Source organism: Euprymna scolopes, chromosome 32, assembly GCF_053919585.1.
Source record: "Euprymna scolopes isolate OS-2025 chromosome 32, ASM5391958v1, whole genome shotgun sequence".
NCBI lineage: Eukaryota > Metazoa > Mollusca > Cephalopoda > Sepiida > Sepiolidae > Euprymna > Euprymna scolopes.
In genome coordinates this window covers 39,625,668-39,639,871 of record NC_136513.1, presented here as the reverse complement: position 1 = coordinate 39,639,871, position 14,204 = coordinate 39,625,668, and the positions used below count along the sequence as shown (strand labels likewise).

At 31.3% G+C, this 14,204-nt stretch overlaps 2 protein-coding genes and 1 pseudogene across 4 annotated transcripts in view; 1 reads left to right on the top strand and 2 right to left on the bottom strand.

Annotated features, from left to right (window-relative positions):
* LOC145256299 (organic anion transporter 3-like) overlaps window positions 1-14,204 on the bottom strand; it is a 324,435-nt gene that overhangs the window by 243,583 nt on the left and 66,648 nt on the right. The window lies entirely within an intron of this gene.
* On the bottom strand, window positions 5,517-5,643 carry LOC145256613 (U2 spliceosomal RNA; annotated as a pseudogene).
* The window catches only part of LOC145256300 (uncharacterized), a 42,312-nt gene continuing 39,379 nt past the window's right edge, over window positions 11,272-14,204 (top strand). The window contains exon 1 of the mRNA XM_080115031.1: window positions 11,272-11,429. The gene's annotated coding sequence lies outside the window, so the exon portion shown is untranslated. The remainder of the gene's footprint in view (window positions 11,430-14,204) is intronic.

Here is a 14,204-nt window from a genome sequence, read left to right as displayed (position 1 = left end):
TTATAAACAATTGTTCACTGAAAACAACCGCTGGAGTTCGTTGACAACAAGTCTCCTAAGATTTCCAGTACTCTCTAACTCTGTCGATTTTCAAACGATTTTGCATCATCGCAACAGCCACTTGTCATTGATTTTTCGCTGGAAATAACCATAGGTCTTAACTAGAATTTAGGTAGCAATAAAGTCCGGCTATAAATCTTGCTAGATTTGCCTTTTTTAAGTCAATTCTCGAGATTTTGGCCTTTTTTGAAGCAGTTTTGTTTTCAAAGATTGTATTTGGCTTTGTTCAAAGCGTAACGCGAGGACTAACTAAACAACAAACAAGCACAATGTTATATGCATAATAGTGTAGCAAGATATTAGCGAGTAAACCCAATTGGCTAGTTGAAAACACCAGGAAATGAAACTCTAGGCGATTAAAACAAAGTTTCACACAATTGCGTGACGCAATAGACATAGTGTTATGTTCTAAGTCTATCGGAAAACACCGGAAAGTATTATAATGGTCGATTATTACGATTGGTAAAAGTAGAATATCTAACGGAATGTTACTAAAGTGAAATAATTGAAGTGTTTACATTAAATAGTTTTCAGGAATGTAATTTGATGGATGAAATGCCATCCTGATCGTCATGTTATTCACTAGGAATGTTTGAACACAAAGATACAAGAATACAACGGCATGCAACATCGGAAGCAACAACTCATAACAATAATAAATGTAAATAGAAAACATCTCGGTTGTTTGAGTTTTTCGCACATTTCACACAGACAAAAATGGTTGTGATCCAAGGTATGTGGTCTTCGGAACATAAACAAAAATACGAGACAAAAACCCAGCAAGGATCTTTAAGCTATGTGTAGTAATGATGTAATGAAAACGATAAATTTTGAGACGTAGAGTTTTAGTTACGAAGGAGATTAGTTCTATACGCAATGCATTAGTGGATGGACAGGTTTTTTCGACACACCGATCGTGGAAGTCAGAAGGAGTGACTTGGCAAAGTGTAGTAAATACCAAGCGTGCCAACTCTGAAAAGGTACCAAAAATAAACAAATAATTATATCCAAATATGATTCACCCCTGAGCATTTTCACTTTTGGACACATGGGAGGAAAATTGGAGGTATGAGTTTTTGCTGGTGTTCGAACCGAGAAATATTTCTCTAAACCATTAAATGTGTATACACACATCAACGCACAATAGAGAATACACGAGACGAATCACATATTAGAAGGTGTAAACCCCATCAATTAAAAGAGACTCATTATAGACAACACACACACACACACACACACACACACACACACACACACACACATATATATATATATATATATATATATATATATATATATATATATATGAGACCTGACGGTACCAATATTTTTCTGAGATTCTTTACAGTTTTAAATAGATAAATATTAAGCTTTATATGAATTTTTTTTCATTGTAATCGGGCACTTTGATCGAATTATTTCCCAGCAAACAGTGAACATATATATATATATATACATATATATATATATATATATATATATATATATATATATATATATATATATATATATATATATATAACTCGTACATGAAAATCTTGTCCATGGAAAACTCGTCCATTTTTGCTAAGTAGGAAAACTTGTCCATTATTGAATAAATATCGATGGAAAAACACTTTATGACTGTAATATTTTTAAAAAAATATTTTCAAAAAATATTTTTTTTATTTACTGCTGTAAAAAAGATAAAATCGATTTTCTAAGTGTTCTTTTTCTACCTAGCTGTTTTAGTAATTAGTAGTTTAACTTATTTTAAAGCGTTTATTCAGTTAAAAAAGATACTACAGAACGAGTAATATTTTTAATATTTATACTTATTTACTGCTGTTTTACAAAGGGCAAAATCGATTTTGCTACCTAGCTGGTTAAGTTGTTATTGATTTAACTTATTTTAAAGCGTTTATTCAGTAAAAAAAAACAAGTAACGTCGAGTGTTGCGTGGGAACAAGAAATAATGTCCGATACGAGGGGCCCCCATCTTAGGGGTCGTTATAACCGCTCAAAAATAGAAAATTAAAGAAAATACCGAGGGATATTTAGCCCCCAACTTTCAAAAGAAAATACATTTTGGTAATGTTGACATTATTATTCCGCAAGTAGGCAGACGCGAACAGATGGAGAAAGTGGAAAGTTAACGCAAATTTTAGCGAAATGAGATTGGGGAGTCGACTGTACAGCATAACAAAAAAAACCCGATTGCTGATAACAACAACTTCTAATCTAGAAATGTTTCTTTTTGTTTCAACTAGACTGTAGTTTCACATGACATTTTAATAAACAAAAGAAGCAATAAACAAACAAAAAACTAAACAAATGTTAGCAAAGACAAGCTACGATGTTTTGAGTTTTAATGTGTTTATTTACATTTTTTCACACTACTTTTATTGTTAACTAAAAAAAGACATTAAATTTGCTTTGTTTGCTATTCTGGAAGATTGCACTATTTTTTAGTTATTTATTTCATTGGTTTTGTTTAATTTTTCATGTCGTTGGTTTTATTTTGGTAATTATGCAGAGAAAGGAAAATGAAATTCTATTTTTACGGTATCTTTTGTTTATGAAAATGTTATGGTAAACTACAGTCAAAACATTTCTTGGTTATTTGTTTTTGTTGTTATCAGCAGTTGGGTTTTTGTTGCTTTCTTTTTCTTGCTAAGCTATACAGTAGGGTAGGTCGATTTTGGAATGGCAACAGAGCGAGGCTGAGGAAAGCTTCAAATTACCAGAAAAAATAACCACATAATGTACTTTACCCTTAAATTTTGTCGATATTTGAGGAAATGACTTTAAATTGGGAAATAATTTAGAATTCTGCTAAGAACCAAACAATTTCAGCTGGTAAAATTGAGACAAGGCATTAAAGCAAATAAATTCAGTAAGTATATGTAACACTATATTTTTATGAGAAATATTAATGCTGTTCCTCAATGTGTTCTTCAATAAGTCGACCAATTTATATAAATAAAACAGTACACGTATGTGTGTGTGTGTGTGTGTGTGTGTGTAAATATATAACAGGTAAACTCTTTAACTACAGGTCACACAACACTGAATTTATCAGAACATAATATTCATGCACAAAGGGCGGTTTATAGCGAGTAACATCTTTGTTTACATACATATCGCGTACAGACGTCGGCAAATTTACATGCAAAATGTCCATTCGCACTAGCCGACATTTTTGTTTTTATGCGCATGCGTCGATTCGCGTCATTTCTTCAAGTTGTTTACTTCTAGGCTTAATACAGAAAACCACACCAGGCTGGAATTCTAAATGTTTTTATTTCAATTCTAGCTGATGACACCAACTCATTTTCTTTCACCTCTTTGTATTGATAATAAAAAAACCGAATAATACATAATTTTTACTCGCGGTTTTGAATTTGTAAATACAAGGAAAAGCCTATACATTTTTTATTATTATTCATTTATCCATTAGACAAACAGATATTACGTTCAAATAAAAAAATTCTAACGTTTCCGAATGCTTGCGTTTTCATTATTTTTTTTTTTAATAAAAATACGTTTTCCAGACATTAACTCAAATATACGAAGACATGCATATATTTTATATTATTATTAATTGACCGATTAAATAAATATATATATATATATATATATATATATTAGTCCTCGCGCGAAATAGCAGGACACAAAGTGTTTTAAATAATAATAATAATATTAATAATAATAATAATAATAATAATAATAATAATAATAATAATAATAATAATAATAATAATAATAATAATAATAATAATAGAATAAGAATAACAATAACAAAGACTTTCGATGGCGAGGACTACTATTGACCGTAACTTGTTATACCGCCCTTTTGGAATTCCCATCTCTCTTTTTCTTGTTATGCACTGGATATTTGTTAATGAAAACTATATGAAATACATTCCTTATTCAATTTTAAAGATGTTCTATTCCGAAAGAAGTTTAAAAAATATTTAATCTAAAAAAAGTTATTTTAAAAATTTTGTAAAAAAATTCAGATTTTCTCATTATTCAGACCTGTATTACAAAGAGGAAGTTGCAAAAAATGAGTTGTGATATGAGGAGGAATACAAACTGAAACAGAGAAAATATTCAGACTTGTAATAATACAAAGAGGGGGTTGCAAAAATGAGTTGTGGTGTGAGGAGAAATACAAACTAAAATAGAGAGAAAGAGAGTTTTAAAATATAATCTTAAAAGGATAAGATACAAGTTAGAAAAGCATTTCATCCAAGGCATGAAAATTGTTAAACAAAATGTTTTTACTATAGGCTTTAAAAATAAAGGTACAAGATTCAATTTGAAATTTATTTATCTTCAAAGTGCACTTTTACAAATTTTACAAAGTAAGGTATAAAAATTTAATTTAAATTGAATCAAAAAATTACCTTGGATTTATTTTATATAATGTACATTTTGTTGCAATTTAAAACATTATTTTTAATCTAGCAATTAATGATATGGATATAAAATTTTCAATGATTTTTTTTAAAGTGCAACATTACATAAACGAACACATGCCTATATGTATGCTATTAATTTATCGATTTAATAAACAAATATTAAGTCCAAACAAAAAATGTAAATTTCCCCAATGCTTGCGTTTTTATTATTTTGTATTTTCTGATAAAAAAGTTCTTTACAAATTTTCGCATGTGGTTCTGTTTTGTTGTTTTTTTTAGAAAATTTCCCAGAAATATTGACTGTATTCAAACTTTTTATTAGACAATTATTACACAAAATAGACTTTTGTTGTCATCAAAAATAAAATTTTTCGTTACTAATAAATTATGAATAATCATTAGATTTTTAGTAAAGTTCCTTTCTTCACATTTTGCCATTTTCGTAACAAAGTTCAAAATTCATTGTAATTAATGAATGAATGAAATCCATCACGACCTAAGACAAATACAGTTTGTGATTTAAAAGAAATCTTGAACGTCAGGGGGTCACATTCTCATTTATATTGCCCATTATTTTTACAACGCCACTTCGCTTATATAGTTTCGTGAATATACTATTCATAACAAAAAACAAAAACAAAAATAATATGTATTCACCAATATGAATTTATGTTTTGATTAATCTATTTTATTATTCGAGGACAAAATATTAAAATATATCATATACAACCTGGAAACGCAGAATATTTCAGCTAGTAGTTAATAAACAAGGACGATGGTCATTAGTCGCGTACTCTCATGTAATGAATGAATGTGTGAATGTAGGATTGACATGAAATTCTTAAAGATAAACTAAAATGACCGAAAAATGGGCTGAAATGACTTAAATTAATAAAAAGTAAATGACTTAAAATGATTTTAATGAACTTAAGAATGACTTGAATGACCTTAAGAATGATTTGAATGCTTAAAAAATAACTGGAATCCTTCGAAAACAACTTGAATGATCTGGAGAATGACTTGAATTGCTTTTAGACTGACTGGTTGTAAAGTGGGTGATCATTTTACATTAAATTAATACAGAAAAGTGATACTCCACTTTATATCACAATAAGTACATCATGTAGTAAGAACAGGTACTGCACTTTGATCTTGGCCAAAAGGCCAAGAAAAGGGTATTTATTTGCTCCCTCACCGAGAAAATTATGCACAACGCCGATTTTTAAAGTGAGGAGTAAAGAGGAAATGGGGACCAACTCGGAGTAGGGGAGCTGAATAGTGACAATTGATATGAAGGGCTTCCCTTACATTGACCAAGGTCTTATATGTGAGGTTGCCCCACATATGGTCTTTGATTGCAGTATCTGACGAAACAGATACTACACTTTGATCTTGGTAAAAAAAACAGCATCTATTAACAATAGACCTTTGATCTTAACCAAAAAGGCCAAGCACAAAAGTGTTACGGACAGACCGACAGACCGACCGACGGAGTGACTTACAGAGTCGCTTGCACACGACTAAAAATAATATACTATAAAATATTTATTTTAAAATATAAACTTTAATTTAAGAATCCGATCATCGTAGAACGTAATTATCTCCCTTTAATATTGTCTATATCGTTAACTATTGAGAATTAAAACTCGTCACCCAACAATGACAAACAAATAAAATATATTTCATTTTAAAATTAACGCAAACTTATTTTTATATACATATTTAACATTAACTTGGAAATTGTTTTCAAATAAAAAAAATATCTAGAGTTTCACTTTAAGTGTTCAGTGCATTAAAAACCGACTTTGCACCTGACTTAATCTACATGAAAAACTGAATCTGTTTAAGTTTCACCTCGTGGAAAGGCCATTAAGTAGTGATTTAATTGCTTTAAAAAGGAGGTTGTAAATCTTTATTTAAAAGTTATTGTATTTCATTCCTTAAAATCCAAAATTCTGTCCTCGATCAACGAAAGAGATCCTTCTAGACTAAAATAATATTTGATTCTTCCCAATGCATTTAATTTAATTCTTCCCATTATATTTTCTTATAATAACGATATCTTTGGAGTAATAAAAAAAATAATAATAAACAAAACAAAAAAAACAGGAAAAGTTGAATTCCTCTTTGGAATTGTCTAGTGCTTTCTTGTTTGTGTTGGTTTTGTTTTTTCTTAATTTTATTATTATTTTTTTTATTCCGTCAAAATTTTTTGGACGACAATAAATGTTGATAAGTGGGAAAATTATATTTTATCGAAAACTCTACACCCGTTTATCAAGAATCTTTTTAATTTCATTTTTTGTTGTTTATCGTTTTCTTTTACGGGAAATATAGTTTTTAGCCTTCCCCACTAAATTATATTTTCAAATATTAAAATTTATTTTCTTTTGGAGGGTGGGGGATCTTATTCCAACTAAATTGCCCTCAATATTTTCTTTAATTTTCTATTTTTGAGCGATTATTAAGACCCCTAACATGTGATCCCCTCATGTAGGACATTATTTCTTATTCCTAGGTAACGTTCGACGCTACTTTTTTTTCTGAATAAATGCTTTATATATCACAAGTGCATTTGAGAAGTTTTATTACCACACCAGCTGAAAGGCCCAACATATAACATCAACAGTAGGTTCCTTGATATGATAGAGGTGCGTTCGAAATAGATGTATCTGTTTAAGGAACAATTTCACAATGAAACTTGACATTTTCATTTTTAACTTAAATTCAAGTAGTTATCATCGCAAAAGTAGTAAGGCCAGACATATAAAAACCACAGTAGATTCTTTGATATGACAAGGGCGCGCTCCAAATAGATGTTTCTGTTTAAAGCACAATTGAAGCATGAAACTTGACTTTTGTATTTAAACTATAACGCGAGCCATTATATATAAAATGATTTTATAAAAACAACAGCAGGTTCTCTACAAACGCAATATCTTTGAAATTTAGTCATTGCGCGAAACATGTTAAATTTCCTCCATTTGAATCGCGATGAATCCTCAATTAGAGAAGCCAATCTGTTTGATTTAGAAATGGGCTATTTCATCAATTTCGATGACAATAAAAATATGGTAGTGTGAAGCATAAGTGGATCATATTTCAATTCAAGGCAATGCATGGTCACCCTGTTAATAAATAAAAAAATTGAACGTAATTTAACAATATATTAAGTAAAGAATATTAATCTTGGAGGGGGCCTTCAGGTTAAGCAAAGTAATCTATTATGGCGAAGCCTTCAAACTAAATAACACTGTTTACTTCTGACATATTCTTTTTCATACGGCATAATCACGTTGACACACCGGTTCCCGCTGGATCACCAAAGTTAGGCAACGTTGAGCATGGTCAGTACTAAATGGGTGACCATTTGGGACTTTCCGGTGCTGTATGTACTCTCCGCTTATCTCGGCATTGTTTCCAGTCGTCCTGGTCTTCTCCTTGCTGTGGGGAAAATGGCTTATCGTACAAACGTCCTCGTGTCTGTCTGTCCTGTGAGTCACGCGCGTTGAGAAAGAAAGAAAGAGCCCATCATGGCGGCCGTGACGTTTTGTAGTGAACGAAGTCTTGCGAGATCACATGCGCGTGCCTTATAAAAACAGGTCACTTTTCGGTGGGAGAGGAGCGAGAAATCATTTGACGTTTGAGAAGTGGCAAAATCAGTTGGGAGAATTTGTGTGAGCAGTGATTTTTTTGCCTGTTGATCGACCACACTTGCCACTGGACCCAAATAGTGTTGATTCAGGAGAGGTGTGGTTAGGAATTGCGCGACCCTTGCCTCACAATTACACGTGCAACTGCCCCTACAGTGGAATTCTTTGCCTTTCGAGACTGAACGGCGGTATCGATCGATTCTTTTTTAGTCACCACTTATCAAGGCCCGCAGGCCACAAGGATAAGAGTTAATGCGTGTACAGTAGTCAACAAAGTAGCATCATAGTAAACGTTATTAGCGGAAATTTGGTAAATTAAATTACTTAAGGGCTTAACGGCTCATCAAGAATTTGTTTAAGTTGGACTTGAAGACGACCAAATTGTAGTCAGCTGGGAAGCAGGAAAACTGAAGAGTTCCACGGGCGTGCATTTCTAAGAAAGAAGCTTTGTTTATGGAATCTAGGTTTTGGTTTAGGCACAGATAAAGAGTAGGGGACATTATTGATAGTGATTTCAGCTAGATTAGTGTTTTTCGTGAAAGTTTGGCGAGAGGGACCATAGATTGAAGCTCAGCACTTGCCATGAAATTAACGATAAAGAAGAGACAAGCTCGCAACGTTTCTTTTGTGGAAAAGATGTTGCAGGGAAGAGAAAATGGCAACATCCAACTAGACTACGAAGTCTATTTTGAACTGTCAAGGCAGGATAAAGTCTTTCTAGCAGCCATGCCCGGATTTAGAAACAGCACTCCATCCTTGAATATACCTGTTTTTTTTTAATATAGGAAGAGAATTGCATCATTAGTGAGATATCTTCTGGAGCGGTAGAAGGATTCCACCATTTTTCCAGCGACCGTGGAAGCAGATTTGAGGTACGCGTTATATTTCAGATCAGGAGTAACGGTAACGCCCATAAGCTTGTCAAAACATGGAGTTTCTCCAAGACGAAAGCCATTTATTTCAATTGATACCAGATGGGGATCAGAGCGTTGATGATGTAAAGATAGAAGCTTGGTTTTCCATGTATTAAAAGTAACCAGCCACCCTTTTCCCCGTTGTACAACGTACTCAAGATCAGAGGAGAGAGAATCAGAGAGAACTTGGTCATTTATGGCTTTTGAAGTATTACCATAGATGGTAGTGTCGTCAGCATAAATGTTTACGAATGATCTTGAGATGTAATTTGGAAGATCATTAGTGTAGATCAGGAAGAGAGTTGGGCCTAGGATGGACCCCTGAGGCACTCCAGCATTAATACTGTGAGCCTCTGATTTCTGCACATCAAGCTTATGAACCAATCAAGGAGAAATGATCAATCAATCAAGGAGAAATGATTTAATAATTCAGAAGACATTACCAGCTAGTTAAAACGGGAAGTCGTTTGCATCGGTAGATATTTGTTGTATGAGTTGTACAGCGACGAATCTCCAATCTCGCTTTTTGAACATTGTGTCACTTTCACACATGATAGAAGGCTTATATCGCTCTTGAGATTTTGTACAAAACTCATCAACAAGTAGATAGTCAGCACACACAAAAAAAGAAAACCGTTTTTTTAGCAAACAGAAATGGAGTCATATCGTCTTTCCTGGGGCGACAATCTTATCGTTCCACCCTGTAAATACAGTAAACCCTCACCTGTTCACGGTTCACACACGCATAATCGTGGGTTAGGTTTTTAATCCTATTGCATCTTACGTCGGTATACCGCTCTAATGTCATAATGTCAGAAAAACGAATTCCCGGTAAACAGTGTTGCCAATTTAGTTGTTTTCCCGCTAGATCTGGCGATTTAATTTGCAGTATAATTTTTTCACAATTATTATTGTAATACATTACCTAATTTTTTTTTAAATGCACTAGCAGGGAGACTCGACATTGCCCGGGATTGAATGACGATAAACGATTGTTTAGTCCACAATACATTGTAGTCTACATTGCACTGTAGAGAATCTACTGTTTATTTTATAAAATTATTTCTTAAGTATAATGGCTTGAATTAAAGTCTAAAATGCAAAGTCATGCTTCATTTCGGACGCGTCCATGTCAAAAGAAGCTAATGTTGATTATATATATATATATATATATATATATATATATATATATATATATATATATATATATATATATATATATCTGATTTTTTCTGCTTGTGCGGTGATAATGGCTTGGATTTGAGTTTAAAATGAAAAAGTCAAGTATCATGATTCAACTGTTATAAAAGTGTTAAAAAAAGTTATCTGCTTTAAAAGAAAAAAATATTTCGGACGCGCCCCTTTCATATACAGAGAACCTACTACGTAATTTCTTATAATATTTTAGGCTTTATGTTCGCTTCTTTATTTATCCAGCGGGGCTGAAGCCGAGATTGAACTCACTGCACGAGTTTGTAGTGTAATTCAAATCTTGTCGGTAGCTGAATACTTGATACTTCGCCAAGGCTATCAAGGGTATTTTTTTTATCGTAGCGCCATCACTAGAATCCGTAGCGCCATCACTAGATAGAGTTGCCTACCACGGCTTAAGAGAGTCTGATCTACTCTCGAGAGAAGGATAGACCGCGCCAGTTTCTCAACCTGGTATTTTACCTCATGGTACATACAGTGACCCGCCTTCCCAAATGGTCACCCATCTGGTACTAGCCGGGCTCAACGTTGCTTAACTTCGGTGATCCGACCTAACCGTTGTGTCAACGTCATTGTGCCGCCTTTATTTACTTGGCCTTTATTTGATAAACAAAATTCACCCAATTTAGGTTTTCATGCGAGAAACATAACAATCGTAACTCTTTAGCTGAGACAAAAATAATAGTCGAGATGGATAGAAACATATACTGCACTTTGATCTTAGTACAAATTCCAAGTCTTATGCTTGAGTGTTAGTGAAACGTACAATCAATATTTACCCAGGTATCACTTGGTCACACGGTACATCCTAATTGCCATCTTATGAACACATTAATAATAATCTCTAGTCAGTTACCTATTGTTATGATTTAAAAAAAAATTCGGTTCATATTTGTGTTTATAAATAATAAAGCAGACTCTCATGTTTACTCTGCCCAGCACATAATCTTACCTAACAGGTCTATCAGCCACGCCCTCAAAATTTCAGCCAATCAGAAACACTTAATGCAAGAAAATACACGAATTATCTTCCGGGTGAAAATCTTATAAAAAAGACAGAAAACAAACAAACGAAAAAACAAATACAAAAACAAAAACAACAAAAAAATAAAAATAACAACAAAAAATAAACTCAGAGACTTTCCTCAGGTTTTGCTGTGATTTTTATTTTAAAACAAATTAAGGTAAGACTTTTTTGTACCTTTTTGTTTTCTTTTGTACACCAGAGGCGTGTGGGAAAATCTATCTTTTACCTATGGTTTGTGAGCACAATCAAATTAAACCATAATACGTGGCATTTTGGAAGAGTTTCAAAATAGAATTATTCGTTGTTTGGTTTCTTTACGTTGATATGATGAAAATACGAAAAAAATGACCCAATGTGTCACCCGTTGAGCTCGGCTTGAACTAGGCAACAGAGAATCTGTTCAAATGCAGTTAAATATATATATATAAAAAAACAACAGAAACTACAAAGCTAGCCTTTCTGTTTCATGCTATCTTCCTCTTTCTTTAATTTCCCCCTTTTCCACACGGTTGCTACCAAATCAAACTGTTTTATGAACTCAAAGGCACGAAACATTAATTTTTCCTTTCCTTTTGCAAAACTCAATTGTGGAAAGTAAAAAAACAAGACCAATAGTTTTGTTATACAAAAAAAACAAACCAAACTCTATGAATAAATATTTGTAGATATAAAGAACTTGAAGCATAACACCTTTTTTAACAAGGGACTCACCACTTATCAAAACTCGAAAGCCATTCGAGGATAAGAGTAAACGAATGTAAGGTGGTAGTGTAGTAATCGTTAATGGTGAACATTGGGTGGAATTTCATTATTTATGGGGACACGTAAACAAGTCTGCCATGTTGTATTCAACCCGGAAGCAGGCCAGCGGAAGCGTGTTCCACAGGCTGGCACTCCTTGGGGGAAAAAAGCTTTGTTCGTAGAATTTGCGTTTAGATTAAGGCACAGGTATAGAGTAAGGAAAACTGTTCATAGTTTTTGATGTTGAATATTTGATGGATTAATATTTATTGAATTTTTTGATGGATTAATATTTTTTGAATTTTTAACGGATTAAGATTTATTGAATTTTTTGATGGATTAATATTTTTTGAATTTTTAACGGATTAAGATTTATTGAATTTTTTATAGATTAATATTTATTGATTTTTTTATTGATTAATATTTATTGAATTTTGTATTTATTAATATTTATTGAATTTTTTAATGGATAAATATTGATTGAATTTTTTTTACATGGGGTCACCACTTATCAAGGCCGGAAGGCCACTCAGGGATAAGGGTTATTTCGTGTACAGTAATCAATGAGATAGTATTATAGTAATCATTAGTATTGGGGGTTTGATAGACTGTCTTACTTAAGGGGGGGTTGTCAAGAGTTTGTTTATGTTGGACTAATTTGTTAATATTTATTGAATATTTATTGATTAATATTTATTGATTTTTTTCTGGATAAATATTTATTGAATTTTTTCTGGGATAATATTTATTGATTTTTTTTCTGGATTAATATTAATTGAATTTTTTATGGGAGAATATTTATTGAATATTTATTGATTAATATGTATTGAATTTTTTTATGGATTAATATTTATTGGATTCTAAATGGAATAATATTTATTGAATATTTTATGAATTAATATTTATTGAATTTTTTATGGATTAATAAAAAAAATCATTTTTTCTGGATAAATATTTATTGAATTTTTTGATGGATTAATATTTATTGATTTTATGGATTAATATTAATTGAATATTTTTGATTGATTAATATTTATTTATTTTTTTGATGGAATAATATTTATTTAATTTTTTGATGGATTAAAATTTATTGATTTTTATATTGATTAATAATTATTGAACTTTTTATTGATTCATATTTATTGAATTTTTTATGGATTAATATTTATTGAATCTTTTGATGGATAAATATTTATTAAATTGCTTGATGGATTAATATTTATTTAATTTTTTGATGGATTAATATTTATTGATTTTTTAATAGATTAATATTTATTGAATTTTTATTGATTAATATTTATTGAATTTCTTGATCGATTAATATTTATTGATTTTTTATTGATTAATATTTATTGAATTTTTTATTGATTAATATTTATTGATTTTTTTATTGATTAATATTTATTGAATTTTTATTGATTAATATTTATTGAATTTCTTGATGGATTAATACTTATTGATTTTTTTTATTGATTAATATTTATTGATTTTTTATTGATTAATATTTATTGAATTTCTTGATGGATTAATACTTATTGATTTTTTTTATTGATTACTATTTATTGAATTTTTTATTGATTAATATTTATTGATTTTTTTATTGATTAATATTTATCGAATTTTTGGATGGGTTAATATTTATTGAATTTTTTTATGGATTAATATTTATTGAATTTTTATTGATTAATATTTATTGAATTTTTTATTGATTAATATTTATTGAATTTTTTATTGATTAATATTTATTGATTTTATTGATGGATTAATATTTATTGAATATTTATTGACGTCTACTACCCTGTCTCCCTGCAGCCGAAGCCGCTAGGAGACCTTCCCCATCAGACGAAGTAATGGGGTAGTTATTCATTTGCCGTATATAAAGGTAGACAAGCGGTAAATAAGGTCTTGGTACCTTGTGCAAGATGTAAGAGATACAATTCCAGACCGGTGCTTCCCAACGCCATTGCTAGTCTACGGGCTCTTCGTGCTGATTTTGAAGTATCTTACCAGCATACAGGTGTTGACTTCACTGACCATGTCTGGGTGAAAGAGGGAAACTCTGACAGAAAAATATATTTGTTAGTTTTCACTTGCCTGAATGTGAGAGCCGTCCATATAGAGGTGGGTCCAGACAAGCTCTGGCTCGCTTCACAAATCAATATGGGATTCCGAGGGCTATCTATAGCGATAA